Genomic DNA, 15,745 nt, shown 5'->3' on the forward strand with positions numbered 1-15,745 from the left:
GGGGTGCTACTTTTCCTCTTTATGCATTTTCTGATTCTTAAAATGCTTATTCCTCAGTGTTAAAAAGCCTAACAGAAAGCAAGCTTAAAGTAGAACAAAAATTTTAACAGAGTTTTGGATACAAAAATTTGAGCCAGGGCTTGACAAGGCAGAGAGGCCACAGCAAACAATCCAGTTTCTCAGTTGAAACCATTAGAGGGTATATCCTAGAAATGGATATGAATCAGAGGTAGGTCACACCTTACCAAGACTGTAATGCAGCCTCATCAGATAATCTGCCCCTACTGAAACTGCCTGCCAGGGATAAGGTAAATTTCTCTCTAGGGGACTAGAATCCCACACAAAGCCTCTATAATTTTTTTATAAAATATCTGGCATTCAATAAAAAATTATCAGGTTTACCAAGAAACATGACCAAAGAAAAAACAATAAATAGGAAGAGACTCACAAGATATTTGTCTGTAATTGGAATTATCAGACAAGGCTTTAAATTAACTATAAGTAATATATTCCATTAAATGGATGAGAAGATAGATAATTTCACCTCAGAACTGAAATCTATAAAAATCAAATAAAGATCCCAAAATTGAAAAATAGATCAAATAAAGAACTCAATAGCTGGAGCAAAAGAAAGCAGTTAATTTAGAAGAGAGATCAAACGGAATGAAACTGAAAGAAAGATTTTAGCTTTCCCAAGAACAGATGCTGAATTAAAGAAAAGAAATTAGTTAGGGAACACGAAGGATGGAAAAAGGGAAAATCTACGAACCTCCTGTTACATTTCAGACATTGCTAAGCTCTTGCAAAATACATCTCTTGTAATCTTCACCACACCACTCGGAGCCCGATATTATTATACTCTCCTCCATTTGACAAAGGAAGAATCTGAGATTCAGAAGGGCTAACTGATTCACCCAGGGTCACTACTTAGATGCAGCAGAGGTAAGACACAGAGCTCAAACAAGTTCCCTAGTGCACAGAATCATTATAGCAGTACTGTGAGAAAATACTATCACCTCCATGTACTGGTAAGGAAATTGTTAGGCAGAGAGATCATGTGAATTTATCCGTTACTCTTTTGCTGTATCATTCTGCCCATTCATTAATCACACATTTACTGAATACCCACTATGTGCCAAACCCTACGGTAATACTGTGGATAAATAGATGGAAAAAAAAAATAGTCCTTAAGCCTAAAAGGCTTAAAGTCCAGAAGGGTTAGTGACAAGGCCAGAAGAATGAACAGTAAGCTACAATATACTCAGATAAGTGATATTAGGAGAGGCAGCTACAAAGGTTGGGCAATTAACCTTGGGAAGGTTTCTCACAAGTGGTATGTATTAGAGCAGTGGTTAACCGAATGAAGAAAACAATCACAGAGGTGTGGAAAAACTGGCACCTTCAGGGAACTGGAATCTTTTGCAATGAAACATTTAGAGTACTAAATATTTATGGGAAGACAGGGAGAAATTAAGCTAGAGAGGGAAGCAGAGACAAATCATGAAAAGCTTTGTATTATACCATGTTAAAGAATGTGGGCTGGATTCTGTAGATGACAGCAAGTCATTGGAGGTATTTAATTAGAAAATAATATCATATTTATGATTTATGAAGTAACTATGAAAGTAGTAGTAGTAGGAATGATGGGTACAACTGTTGAGAGATGTGGAATATGAGACGTGGAGACAGAATGAGCCTGGATCAGAAAAACTAGGTAAGAGTCTTTTGTAGAAGTCCAGGTAAGAAGTGATGATGGTCTGTGGAGATAAAGCCACAGAGGAAATAATAGATTTGGGAAGTATTCAGGAAACAGAAATGATGAAACTTGATCATTCAAAGGCATGAAGGAAAGGAAAGAACCTATGATGATTCCTAGGTTTCTTCAAGAGGAGTCTGAGCCGACTGTATTTGGGAGTATAGGAGAAGAATTTTAAACATGTTGAATTGAAGTATCTATGGGATTTAGTAGAGAAATACAGTGGGTTGTTGGCTATAAGAGTCATAAATTCATGGCATAAGGCTGGGATGGGGTTAGAGATACAGAAAATATGTTTGTGGCTGTAGAGGATATGCATGAGGACACCCAGGGAGATTATACAGATGAACAAGAAAACATGGCTGAAGACATTTAAGGGGGTCAAAAAAAGAGAGGAACCTATGAAGTAAGACTGTGGCATAACTATACCTCACATATCCAGATAGAGAATATTTAGTACTCATAATTCCCCATATTTTTACACACAAGTCACCAAAATGCACATACAATGAGTACATGACATACGAAGAACATGAGATAAGGCTATCAAATAACAGCACTATCCCCAATCTATAATATCTTAATATTCTGAACTATTTTTGCCACAAAATAACAAAATGCTCATGTAATACAGCATTTCTTCCCCCAGACTGTCATCTAAAGGCAGCACAAAAATCCTGTCAGGCTGTGGGCTTTTATTGCTTTAAAATACTGAAAGTAAGAAAGTAGAATGTAGAGCAAGACTGCAGGTCCTGGACCGGGGTCCACAGACAGGTGGTTTGTCTTTTGGATCATGCAGTGGAGGTGCAAGGAGCCATCTTTTAGAGTGCTCTGGGCCTGTCATCACAGAAGCCTCTCAAAAAGAGCACCCTGTAGGCCCCCTTCCTTGATACTGACTGCAGAGGACAGCTTTGCCTTCTGTTAGACTCAATTTACTCTGAGACTACTTCTTGGATGCTCATTCTTCAGCAAATATTGACAAAGAAGCTAAGACCCAGCCTATTATTTATCAGCCAGAAGCATCTCTGAGATTCAGTTAGCAGCACTGTTTGTTTCTAAGCAATGGCAGCTGAAAAGGAACAATACACCTATTAAAACTTCAGTATATTCCTTACTATAGCTTGTGAAAGAGATGGGAAAATTTTAAGTGTAAAAAGGGGCATAAGTAATAGAAAAATCCTATTAATAGAAATCTTAAAAATTTCAAAATTATATTCATATCAAGAGTGCATGTATATACTATCACTACATAATACTGTTATTGGCAATAAATAAATTGCATAAATTTTCTTAGAAAACCTCTTATTTAGTGATATTGCATATGAATAACCAAGTTACCAGCCATTTATTAGGTTGAATGTGAAACTGCCATTTTATAGGTCCAAAATCAATCAAGTATCAGCAATTTTATATGACTTAACTTAAAAGAGTCAAAATAGATGCTTCTCCCAGAAACACAAAGGCATTCACTAATTCATCCAAAGTTTACTGAGGACCTACATGGTGTCATGCATCATTTTAGATGCTGGGGTTACAGCAATGCACAAAATATAATTTAAAAAAATCCCTTCTTTCATGAAGTTTAAATTATAATAGAAAGTAGAAAGAAAAAAATAAAATAAGAGGAATATAAAGTATCTTAGAGGTAATAAATGCTACAGAGAAAAAGCAGGATAGGGGAATAAGGAGTTTGAGAGGGAACATGTACAATTTAAAATATGGTGACCAGGAGACTGTGACATGAGCAGAGACAGGAGGAGAAAGAGTGACCTGCGAAGGAGGTCATCACTCTTACTTAAATGAGGTATTGAAGGACTTTTTAAATTAGATTAACTCCATCTCTACAAGGCACTGTTCTCAAATGAAAATATGAAACATTAAAAATGTATGGGCTTGAATGATCAATATGATAGCTTAAAAATAAAGACTGTGGAGAGTCTATTTCCATTTAAGTAAGCTATATCTTTATAGGAAGTCATTGTGATCACCACTATTCTACATTTCCAGAGAATATGTAAATTATAACAACTTAGAAATGGTGCAAGAGGCGTATGCTTGACTATTTACATACTGGGGTTATAGAAGTGCACAAAACAAAATCCCTTCTTTCATGAATCTTGCATTATAGTAGAAAGGGAGAAAATAATTAAATAAGTAGAATACATAATATCTCAGGATGATTAATCATCTCTCAGTTACTGGTTTCAAAGTTCTGTTTTCGTAAACATGGATGGAATCACAATTTCTCGTACATTCATGGCAAGAGAACACTTAGCTGTGTTAGTTATTTAGTTATCTATCTATTGCTGCATAACAAAATACCCTACAACTTAGAAGTTGGAAACTGTAAACTTGATCTCACAATTTTTATGAATCGGGAATCTGGGAGTGGCTTAGTTGAATGGTCCTGGCTCAGGGCTGCAGTCATCTCAAGACCTGAATGCAGTAAAATCTGCTTTCAGTCACTCACGTGGGCTTCTCCATAGCCCATCTTGAAATAGGGCAGCTAGGTTCCACCAGAGTGTGAGTGATCCAAGAGACAGAGACAGAGACAAACAGACAGGAAGAGAGAGAGACCAAGAGACAGAGAGAACCCAAGATGGAAATCCCAATCTTTAAAAAATCTAATCTCAGAAGTGAAATACCATATCATTTCGGCTGTATTCCAGTCATTAAGTCCAGCCCACACTCACGTGGAAGGGATTTCACAAGGAGGGGGATGGTATTTAGAGACTGCCCACCACAACCACCCCTGCCAGCTATTTACATACTTAAAATTTCTTGATCCTTAGCCTTAGGAAAGTAGGCTGTTTTTAGGAAGCAAACGGCAAAATATGGAAACATGAAGCAACCTAATAGAGTGGACATAAAAGTTAGTGAGTACATGATACAAAAGTGAGCAAGGCAAAAACTGGCTTAAGGTCCCTGGGGCAACACAGATGCCAGGCAGAGTCCACCTCTTTCAGGATATATTTGCCAATTAGTTGCCTGAGCGTTTAAGACCGAGCTCCTGGTCTACTGGATAACTAGCCTGATGTCTACTGGAGCCTACTTATTCTCACAGACGAAAAATGTATCATGGTACGATCACCAACGCACTCTTGGGGACAGAAGAAAGAAAACTGTACCTCCAAGTGTAGAAGGTATTAAAATGTTCTTACTTGAGGTGCTATTCATATGTGTAGTCAGGAATGTTTAAATTAAGTTTCAGGCTGATATTTTTACAGACCCACTTCTCAATTCTGCCTTATACAAAACTGCCTTCTATGAGCTGTATATAAGAAATTTTGGTTGCCCTTCACATTTCTGGTAACTTTGCAATGCTATTAAAATAAATTCCTTATAAAGACACCTACATTGGCATTGATAACTAAAACTAACTACTGCTGTTAATGGACATTACATGTGGTCTCAATATCCTGCAGATGGTCTTGCAAAGAGGAGTTCAATAATACTTAACGAGAGAATAAATGGCTAACTAAACTGATGTACCACGTTGGTCCTATCCACAAGATCAACGCATGACATTATAAGACTGCCCAGTCTCTTGAGGTTGGAACACTTCCTATTACCTCCTACCCTCTTGGAATCTTTCTATCTTTTAAATGTACTGTCTATTCCTGACCATCTTTCCCAAAGTGATCCTCATTGATCTCTAACTTTCAAGATCGGTAGCACTCACCATCTTTACTACTCATTATAATTTTTTTATTGCCCTCTATCACCTCTTCTTTTGAAACTTTCCCTCCCCAAAGTCTGTTAAGTACTTAAAAGTCTGTAACAATATTTTATATTTAAGTACATTCTCCACATTTCACCCTGTCTCTTTCCTTCAACTGCAAAATGCAGACCTTGAAGAAGTAGGAGATCAAATGATGGTGGACCACAAATTTTTTTGCTGCAGACCTAATGGTTTGTTTCCTGCTGTTGCTTCATGGTCATAGATGGCTCAGCCATCCTACGTGCTTCACAGAGTCCTAAAAAACATGCCTTCCACATCCCCTAACTGCAGATTCCATGCTTTATCTCTTTGGTAGTTTCTTTGGTAAGCTGGCCTCCACCTTTTCAGCTTTGTGAATGACGAACAGCACCTCAGCACACCAGTGACATTTCAGAGCCTACTGCTAATGACTGTGTCTCTTCATTAAATATTAAATAAGCTTTGTAGGTTGTACTCATTAAATTGCTAAAAAAAATTCATACTTGAATCTGTTTAAAATAGGCAAAAACTAACAGCAGTCACTCCTCTGCCAGACAATCACAGCTTAGGTTCTTTATTACAGATGTCAGAGATTATTTAAGTCAGCTTATTTTTCCAAATAAATTTAACCATTGAAGAAATATATTTATCCTACTGAGAATATTTTTTAAACTGACAGTAAGAGTTCTTCACATCAATACAAAACACTATATAAAAATAATACTAAAGATGAGAATCCAAACCTTTTCTGCTGTTTCAGGAATGTAGAATTACTCACCTCCTACAGAATGCCTGATCTTTCACAACACACCTATGATATCATCATAATTCAATTTAAGAAAATCATGCTTGTATGTTTCACGTCAAAAATTTTGTTGCATTCTCATCCTTACTATTTATGTTATACAATAATAATTATAATAGGTAACATTTACTGATCACTTAAGAGTGCTCCAGGCACTATGCGAAGTGCTCTTTACATGTTAGCTAACTGAACCCTCACACAATACTTATGAGGTCATATTTTCTCCTTACATAATCTTGGGCTCTTCCATGACTCTAAATATCACTGACTGATGGTTGCATAACCTCATTCTCCAATTCCACTCTCCCTCTGGAAATCCATAACCACGTTTTCATTTGGGTGTGGATATCTTTTCCATGATGTCCAGAAATAAACTCATCTTCTATTTTCCCACTTTCTTCCTCATCTTCAGACATATACACACTTGTTCCTCAAAGTATGGTCCTTTGCTACATTTTATATCTTAGCTAACACAACTACTGCCCACTAAATCTCTCAGCTGAGAAACAGCACAGGTTTGAAATCACACTACCCAGGTTTGAAATTGTATCTCAATCACACGATAGCTGTGTGAAATGGGCAAAGGAAGTAACCTCTCTATATCAGAGTTTCTCTTACTGAAAAACTGAAGACTTTAATAATACCTATCTCATAAGGTGACTGTGAGGAATAAAAGAAAATATGCTAAAGTTTTATGTGCCCAATATATAGTAACTGCTTGATAAGTTTACACGTGAAATATTTTACTACATTTTCTTTGACTTCTTTTCCCTTAACAACACACAGTTAGTTGGCTGTTGGATCTCACTATTTTTATTTCTAGAAATTTTCTTGTATGCAACCCCTGCAACCTCTGTAATTCCCCTGGCTCAGGCTTACATTATTTCTCATATTCACTGGTTCCTTAGCCTTGCCACGCTACTCTATTCCATTATTAATGCTGCAAAAGTAGATATAATTATATCCTTCTATTCCTTAAAAAAAAAAAACTGTGGCTCCCCATAGCCTTAAAAAATAAAAGGCAACTTCATAACCTGGGACCAACAGCCTTTTCTAGTCATATATTATAGATACCTATCACTAAGCCCCTGTGGCTGAGGCAGCACAGATCAGAGCCTGGTCAACAGTAAGCACCTGGGTGTTTTTTTCTGAAAGTTATAGAAAGCCATTAAAGGATTTTAGGAAGGGCAATGGTATGATGAAGTCAATTTTAAAAGGTCATTTTGAACACAGTATGAAGAACTGAATATAGGAGCCTTAAAATGGACATGTAGATTCTATTACAGTTGTACTGGTGAGAGATGATGGATCAGAATGGAAGCAATGGAGGTTAAGAGATTAAAGAAATATTTAGCAATAAAAATATAGTGAATGAGGTGATGAGTTCATATGGACTTCTCAAGTGCATGTAAGCTAATAAGTACTGGGAAAAGACCAAGTTGAAAGAGTACAGGAGGCTGGGAGAGTCTCATTTTGAAAGTGCCAGGTTTTAAGTGCTCTGAGAAGATCCAAGGGAGAAGTAAGTAGGAAGATTTCCACTTCCAGTTATTTAAGACTGAGTTATTTAATCTTCTCACTAAAAATATCTAAAAGTAGTACATAAAATATTTCAAAACCCAGTTTCTTTAAAGAATCAAAGAGCCAACAATATGGTAAGGAATTATTAAGCCAAATTTTGAAAGAAAGCAAAAACCCAGAGAAAGAAGCTAAATAACCTAACCTGCTTTTTGCCCTAAAGACAACTGCTAATCTAGTCAAGACCACAGTTTGACAGCCTTTGTGCTAGGGGGGACAGATGTAAGAGCTCACCCAAGTGGAGAATCTAAAAGGAGGTACTCCCCCATTAAACTAGGAACTCAAAGGGCTATACTTTGGATAGGAAAACTAGAAGTAAATCACATTACCCTATGGGACTGAGGAGATGGTCTAGTGCTAAACAGATGGAGTAAGGAGCCTTTTCCCTAGAGGCTGTAACCACCACTGCAGTGGCTTTGTGTGAATTTGATGTTCAATGTGCATCACTGGTGTAGTCCAGGAAACCTCAATCTTAGTTTTGTTGAAAATGGTTCCAAACTAGTACCCTAGATCCAGCAGATGTAAATGCAAATTCTCTCTAGAGGAAGGTACTTTTATCCTAGGCCTCAAAACATATCCACACAAAAAATTTTAAAACAATGAACAGTATAGCCAGATATCCAAGCATCTGAGGTACCAGAGTAGAGCCAGTAAAACACCAAACATCAGAAAGATACTTCAAAGACTTGAGTTATCAGAATTATAAGACAGATTATAAAACAACCATGCTTATTATAGTTACAGGTAGCAAGTAGGCAGCTAGATATATGGGTCTGAATGTCAGAAGAAAAGTCAAGGCCAGAGCTACACAGCTGGTAGACACTGGTATGTAGATTCTGAAGCTGTGGGTATGACCTAGGAAGAGAGCCAGAAGAAAAGGGGGTCTAGGACTCAGCTCTGAGGAACTCCTAAACCAGAGTTTCTAGAACCACTCTGGGTCCAGAACCAACCCCAAACTCAATCTTTTTGAGGCCTAAGCATTTTAGATTTTACTAGGTTCCTGTGTAGTAAATTTTCATTACTTAAAATGACTGAGAGAGTCTGACAAATATAAAACCTGAACAGAATGATGAACTTCCATTGTTTTCCCTTCACATATCAAGGATCACATCATACAAAACCATCTACAATCTTCAGAACATCCATGCACTTTTTCACATTCTCATGCCATGTTCCTTCTGCTTGGAAAACTACCCGTTTTCTCTACTAGTCAGAATTCTACTAATTATTTATGAGGCAGTTCGTGGTTCTGCTTTTAGTATCCTTCTCTAGGACCACCAGACACAGTTAAATTCCCCCCACCTCTCTCTTTCCCAGGCTCTTCTACTCATATCTTTTTTTAAAAAAATTTAAACAGTATTCATCACATAGCACTACCAGCTGCATGCTGCTCTGTCTAGTAAGAGTATGGGCTTCCTGCGGGCAGGGACTATGTGTAAGTTATCTGCAAACAGCAGATACTCAAATGGTGGATAAAATGTGTAGTGAGCTTATCAGTTTTAAATAACAACAGAAAACTCTCAGATGACACTAATATTAATTCCATTTATAAAAGTTGCCTTTAATATTCATTCACATTTTTATTTAAATCATTTTAATTTCTTTTTTAAACTTTTTAAAAATTTTTATTTCATTTAGGGGGGGTTATTTAGGTTTACTTATTTATTTTTAGAGGAGGTACTGGGGATTGAACCCAGGACCTTGTGTATGCTAAGCATGCACTCTACCACTTGAGCTATACCCTTCCCCTCTTTTTGTTTCTTCACTGAATAAAATATGATCACATTAGATTAAATTATATATTTATACCAACGATGTATATGGTTTTACTGTTTTGCATTTAAATATATCTGATTCTAATATTTGGTGGCTACACATAGATACAATGAAAATAAAAGTTTATAAAAAAGTCCCAGAAAAAAATCTACAGATAAAACTATGAATATGAAATATAATAGTATGTCTCACCTACATACAAGATTTTAGTTAACTTAAGTCTGTGAAAAAATTCTTTGTTCTTTTCTACTTTCAGAATATGAGAGTTAAATCTATAAAAATGTTATTCCCGCACAAGCAAGATAATATAAATCACTTTGAGAAAGCTCAATTTTGAAACATTAAAACTTTAATTCAATTACTTAGAAAAACAAATTCAACAGCAAGCTTTAATATATTTCTTCTATTTAACTTTAACCATCATGAAAATTAATTTTAAACATAAGACTCAAAGCATTTATCTGGCTTATTCCTACCCAAATAAGCCACAATATGACAATTTGCTTACAATTATTCTCCCTTCTGCTGGAGATAGTGGGGTGAAAGGAGGAGAGGAAAAGTAAGAACATGGGACTTAGGCAGAGTTGGAAATGTTGGATTCACAAGGTACTTGCTCTTTGGCCTTGGAGAAAGACTTTTCCTCTGGAGCAATGTTTCTTACTAAAGGTCATTACTAACATTAAATAAAGTAATGTAGTTAACAGCACTTAGCAAATCAGTATTCTTTAAACCGTGGATTGCATCCCATTAGTAAGTCATAAAATCTAGAGGGTTGAGATCAGCAACTGCTTTAAATTATACTGGATCAGATGTAACAGAGTATACTGTATGAAATAAGTATTGTTTTATCAAATAACACTTATTTCAAAATTGGTGCAACCACTATGGAAAAAAGTACCGAGGTTCCTTAAAAACTAAAAATTGAGTTACCATATGATCCAGCAATCCCACTCCCAGGCATATATCTGGAAAATATGAAAACTTTAATTTGAAAAGATACATGCACCCCAGTGTTCACAGTAGCACTATTTAGCCAAGACATGGAAGCAACCTAAACCTCCATCAACTGATGAATACATAAAGAATGGTGGAATATTACTCAATCATAAAAAATGAAATAATGTGAATTGCAGCAACATGGATGGACCCAGAGATTATCATACTAAGTGAAGTAAGTTAGAGAAAGACAAATATTATATGATACCACTTATATGTGGAATATAAAAAATGAGACAAATGAACTTATTTACAAAACAGAAACAGACACAGAAAACTCACAGACATAGAAAATAAACTTATGGTTACAAGAGGGAAAAGGGAGAAGGTGGGATAAATTAGGAGTTTGGGATTAACAGGTACACATTACTACACATAAAATAGATAAACAACAAGGACTTACTGCATACCACAGGGAACTATAATATTTTGTAATAACTTATAATGAAAAAGAATATATATGTAACTGAATCACTCTGCTGTACACCAGAAAATAACACAACACTGTAAATCAACTATACTTCAATAAAAAATATTGTACAGCAAATTTTAAAAAGAAATTTTAAAGAGAATACTTTTTTCAGTATTTCGATGGGTGTCTACATACAAATATGTATATATACACATACATACACATTTATATACGTGGAATAGGTTGCAATGTAAAATGTACTTCTTAATGTGGTTTGCATGAAAAAATTTCAAAGTCGGTGGTGTGAATCATAAAGTTTGTTAGTGACCAAAGGTGACCTCAAACAGGTCATCTAACTTCTCTGCACCTCAGTATCTTTCCTAACAAGTGAGGTAATAACTGTTTCTTCTCATAAATTGTTGTAATGATTAAACTGGATCAGATAAATAATCAACATATGGTAATTTTAAAATATGACTGAGTTACCTTTATTAATACGTTAGACTAAATTTTAAAAGATCAAGGATGATAAATTCTAGAATATATTCTTTATCAATAGAATTTCAATAGAATAAATATTAATCAATGTGAAAAGAAACATTTGTTACAGATTTAATTTATCAATCCCACCAAAGTGTGTTCAACAGCAGAAAATCAGTATTTTGATAAAGAAACTATAACAAAACAAAAGTAATTAAGAATGTACACAACCCTTGTCATGTGGCCCTTATGGGAGGTAATCACAAAGGTAAGAGGCAATCTTTGCTAAAACAGTACAATCTCTGTGGCTGAAAAAGGTGATACACCAAGACACGAGAATGGACTGGAGACTGCAGAATGCTGCCTGGAGAATGGACAGTTACTACGTGGCTGCTGCTAGGCAGTGAGTTTCCAGACTCTAGCACCTCAGGCCCGCAGCAATGTGCCACTCCTAGAAATAATACTTTTCCCCTAAATCAAAGTGGTTTGCTTGAACAACTTTAGGATCCTTTTTTAACACCCTTTCTTGTAAGATGTAAGTCTGAGCTTAGACTAATGGCATACAGAGTTCTACATAAATGTATATTGTATTCAAGCTACATAATTTAATGTCTATCAAAAATATTTTAATGCTATTCTTTCAAAATATGAAACATGTCTAATGTAAGGCAGGAAGAGAAAATATAGATTTTTCAACAGAGAAAATCCAAAAGAATATGATTATTTAAAACACTCAGAAAGACAACTCAAACTATAATAAGGCTCATTAGGAAATTTCAAAAGATACTCTAGTAAGAATGGGAATCAGCCTAAGACAGACTATACTAAGATCATATCACTGTGTAATTGGGTTGGGATAGAGTGGGGGGGTGTGCGCGCGCGCATGTGAATATGTCACATCTGCATATTGCACATGGCATTTATAGCAGCAAGATACATCTTCACAGTTGAATATGGAATTAGTCATTTGGGGATATGTGTCACAGACAAACTCAGACAAACATGATTAAAAGGGTTTATGATAAGGAGGAATGAATGGATGTAATATAATTGGGGTTTACTTTAGATTATTTCTCCATGCTTGCAGTTTTTTAAAATAAAGACTTAAAAAAGTAAGTTTTATGTTCACAGCAAAATTAAGATGAAGACACAGACATTTCCCATATACCCTCTGCCCCAACACACGCAATCTCCCCATTATAAAGTCCCCCACCACAGTGGTACATCTGTTATAACCGATGACCTACATTTACACATAATTATTATCCAGAGTCATAGTTTACATAAGGGTCCACCTGAATTCCATCTCCCTGTGATGCAATGTGGAAACTTTCAGGCAATAAGCGTAGGTAATCTTAAAGCTCACTTTATATCCCGTCTCTCAAGGAGCACTATCTTATCCTTTTGTTGCCTGATATCCAATTTCTTTAAAGACATTGTTTTATATATTTTGTCTGTGTTTTGTTGTTCAAGTCGGAGGGTATGTATAGTCCCAGTTACTTCATCTTGGGCAGATGCAGAAGTCTACCCTGATTTTTAAAAGTTAAACCAGGTTTTTACTTCTGAAATAAACAACACTTGGTCATGATGTATTATCCTTCTTATATAGCTGGATTCAATTTGCTGAAATTTTGTTTCATGTCTAAGTTCATAAACTAAAATAGACGCAATGACTACCACAATGGGAGAGATGAAGAACACTCCACCCTGTCACACTACTGTTAGTAAGTAGAATGAGAGAAATATAAAGACAGTCACAGAAGCACAAAGCTTATGGATATCTTTAGACGTGTTGATAAAAGAAACTCAAGACTTGCATATAATATAGTAATGGTACATATCACATTTTTTAAAAGAAAATTTAACAATGTAATTTAAAGCAAGTTTGACAACTGCATTTAAAATTGAGATTAATTTATAAAGTTATTATATAAAGGGAGGAATATATATATATATATATATATGTATATGATTGCTTAAGTCAGTGACTGAAAAGAATCAGGTAGAACTAGAAAGAATCAGAGCATGTACAAGGAAGAACAGGATTTTAGATATATAGATGTAAGATACTATATATGTATCTCCTATACATATGAGAGAAAGGGAGGAGGAGAAGGAGGGGGGAAAAGAGTATGCTTGAGCAAGTGAACAGGCTCACCCTGGGTGTTAGCAGTGTTCTCTGAGCTACAGATTTCACTGGATCTCATTGTCTCCTTGCATAGTAACAGTATTGTCCTGCAAGCCAGATGACTTTGTATAATCATTTGGTTTAAATATTGATACCATACGTGGATTATTTGAGCTCGGGGAAAAAAAAGTATTGTCAGTCTTTCTTGCTCTTCAGAGTAAACTGGATACTCTCTACATCTATCTAAGAATATAGCTGTGTCCCATGGCATGTATTATTCTAAGTCTCCATGGAAACTAGGAAGTGAGAGATAAAACCTCACAAAAGAATGTCACAGTACAAGATTCACCCGTATGGGAAAAGTGTCTTTCAAGTCACTTTAATATCACAATTAGGAAACTAAGTAACAGCTTTTTAGATACCAGCAGAGGAAGCTTCACTCAAGTATATATCATAAATCATCATAACTTTCATAAAATATATCTTGAAGTCTTTTGTTGTAAAGACATGCTTCTTGTTAGATAAATGATTTCAATGACTTCTAGTAGTTATATACTATGGACTAAGCAAGATTATGCTTGAGTTTTTTCCCCATAAGAAATGAGGATAGGAGAACATTTCAAAAATTCTAGTTCCTTTCTATTAAAATTGTGAGGCCATTTCATACACAACATAGTGAACAGATCAGAAGTGTAATAAGACCAAGGAATGAACCAAGATGGGTAAGAGAATAAATTATGTCATGTAATGCTTGCACTGTCTTTGGAAGAAAAGAACCATATTCTGTCTAAATACTCACTGACTTTCATTTCATTTAATCTTCAGATAAATAAGATATACAAAGTCTAAAGTAGCTCTTACTTCATTTACAACTCTCTCCCCTGTCAGTTCCCTACAGCCACACATACAATGACCTCATCTTTGTTCCTGGAAAAAAACCAATGTGTTCCTAACTCAGAGCCTTTGAACTTGTTACTCATCTGACAATACCACTTTCCAGAAATTACCATGATTCATTTTCTCACCTACTTCAACTCTCTTTCAGAAGTCACCCTATCTGGAAGACCTTCTTTCACACTGCCTTTAAAATAGCAATGCAACACCAACTCCATAACTTCCTACTGATTTGATATAAGTCAGAAATGTGAAATACCCTGTATCTCAGAATATATTTAATTCATTTCTGTTTGTTCATTATCTGCTTTCCTACACTAGAAAGTAAGCTCCAAAAGGACAGGGATCTTATCTTTTCTGTTAACTGCTGAATCCCCAGCAAATATGGGGCATATACTGTAATGTACTGAACATCGAAAGCATTCAATATTGTTGAATGAATGATTGAGTGAATGACTTACTGTTGATGAGAATATAAATTTCAAACTTGTGTTATACTTAGCACTGCCCACTATTGATCATATACCCTTTCACAAGTGCACCCTGAATCATAATTATCCAGGACTTACATATGTATTATCCCAGTTCATCCTCACAAGAGCCTGATGACACATAAAAGATGAGAGAGCACAGAGGCTGGAATGGACATGTTGGCCTTGAGCCAACTGCAGTACATCTGAGCGGATACGACTAACAAGCCAATAGACAGTTGGAAATAGGAAACTGCTGTTTAGTGAAGCGATCTAGTTACTACACTTTGGTAATAATCATTTTTGTGAAACCACGACACTGAGTGAGCAGAGGTAGTGTATACGGAGAAGAGAATTCAGCTATTCTTCCTGCAGAATACAACTAAGTCAAGGAGAGCTTATGAGTAGAAGAATAACCTAGTAAAAGAAGAGTGACATGAACAGTTTGGAGGAGGAAACAAACTAAATCTCGTTAAAGAGGATGAATTTCCAGATGACAGGAGAGGGACTGGATAGAAAGAGAAGCTGAAAGATATCAAAGGAAGAATTGCTACAGTTGAGAGAATATATGATGTCTGCAGGGCAGGAGAGAGAAGAGGAATATACAGGGGGAAAAAACCAAAACCTAAAAGGCCATAAAATGAGAACAAAAACAAAAAAACCCTGCTAAATTGCAAATAAGCTTTCAAACAGACAAAAAGAGAATAAAGGGAGGGAATTATGGAATGGATAATTTGGCTTTAGGTAATTTAA

The 15,745-nt window shown here is 35.7% G+C and overlaps 1 protein-coding gene across 8 annotated transcripts in view; it reads right to left on the reverse strand.

The window, feature by feature from the left end:
* Window positions 1–15,745, reverse strand: part of DOCK3 (dedicator of cytokinesis 3) — a 299,241-nt gene that overhangs the window by 186,624 nt on the left and 96,872 nt on the right. The window lies entirely within an intron of this gene.

Source organism: Camelus ferus, chromosome 17 (genome assembly GCF_009834535.1).
Source record: "Camelus ferus isolate YT-003-E chromosome 17, BCGSAC_Cfer_1.0, whole genome shotgun sequence".
Classification (NCBI taxonomy): domain Eukaryota; kingdom Metazoa; phylum Chordata; class Mammalia; order Artiodactyla; family Camelidae; genus Camelus; species Camelus ferus.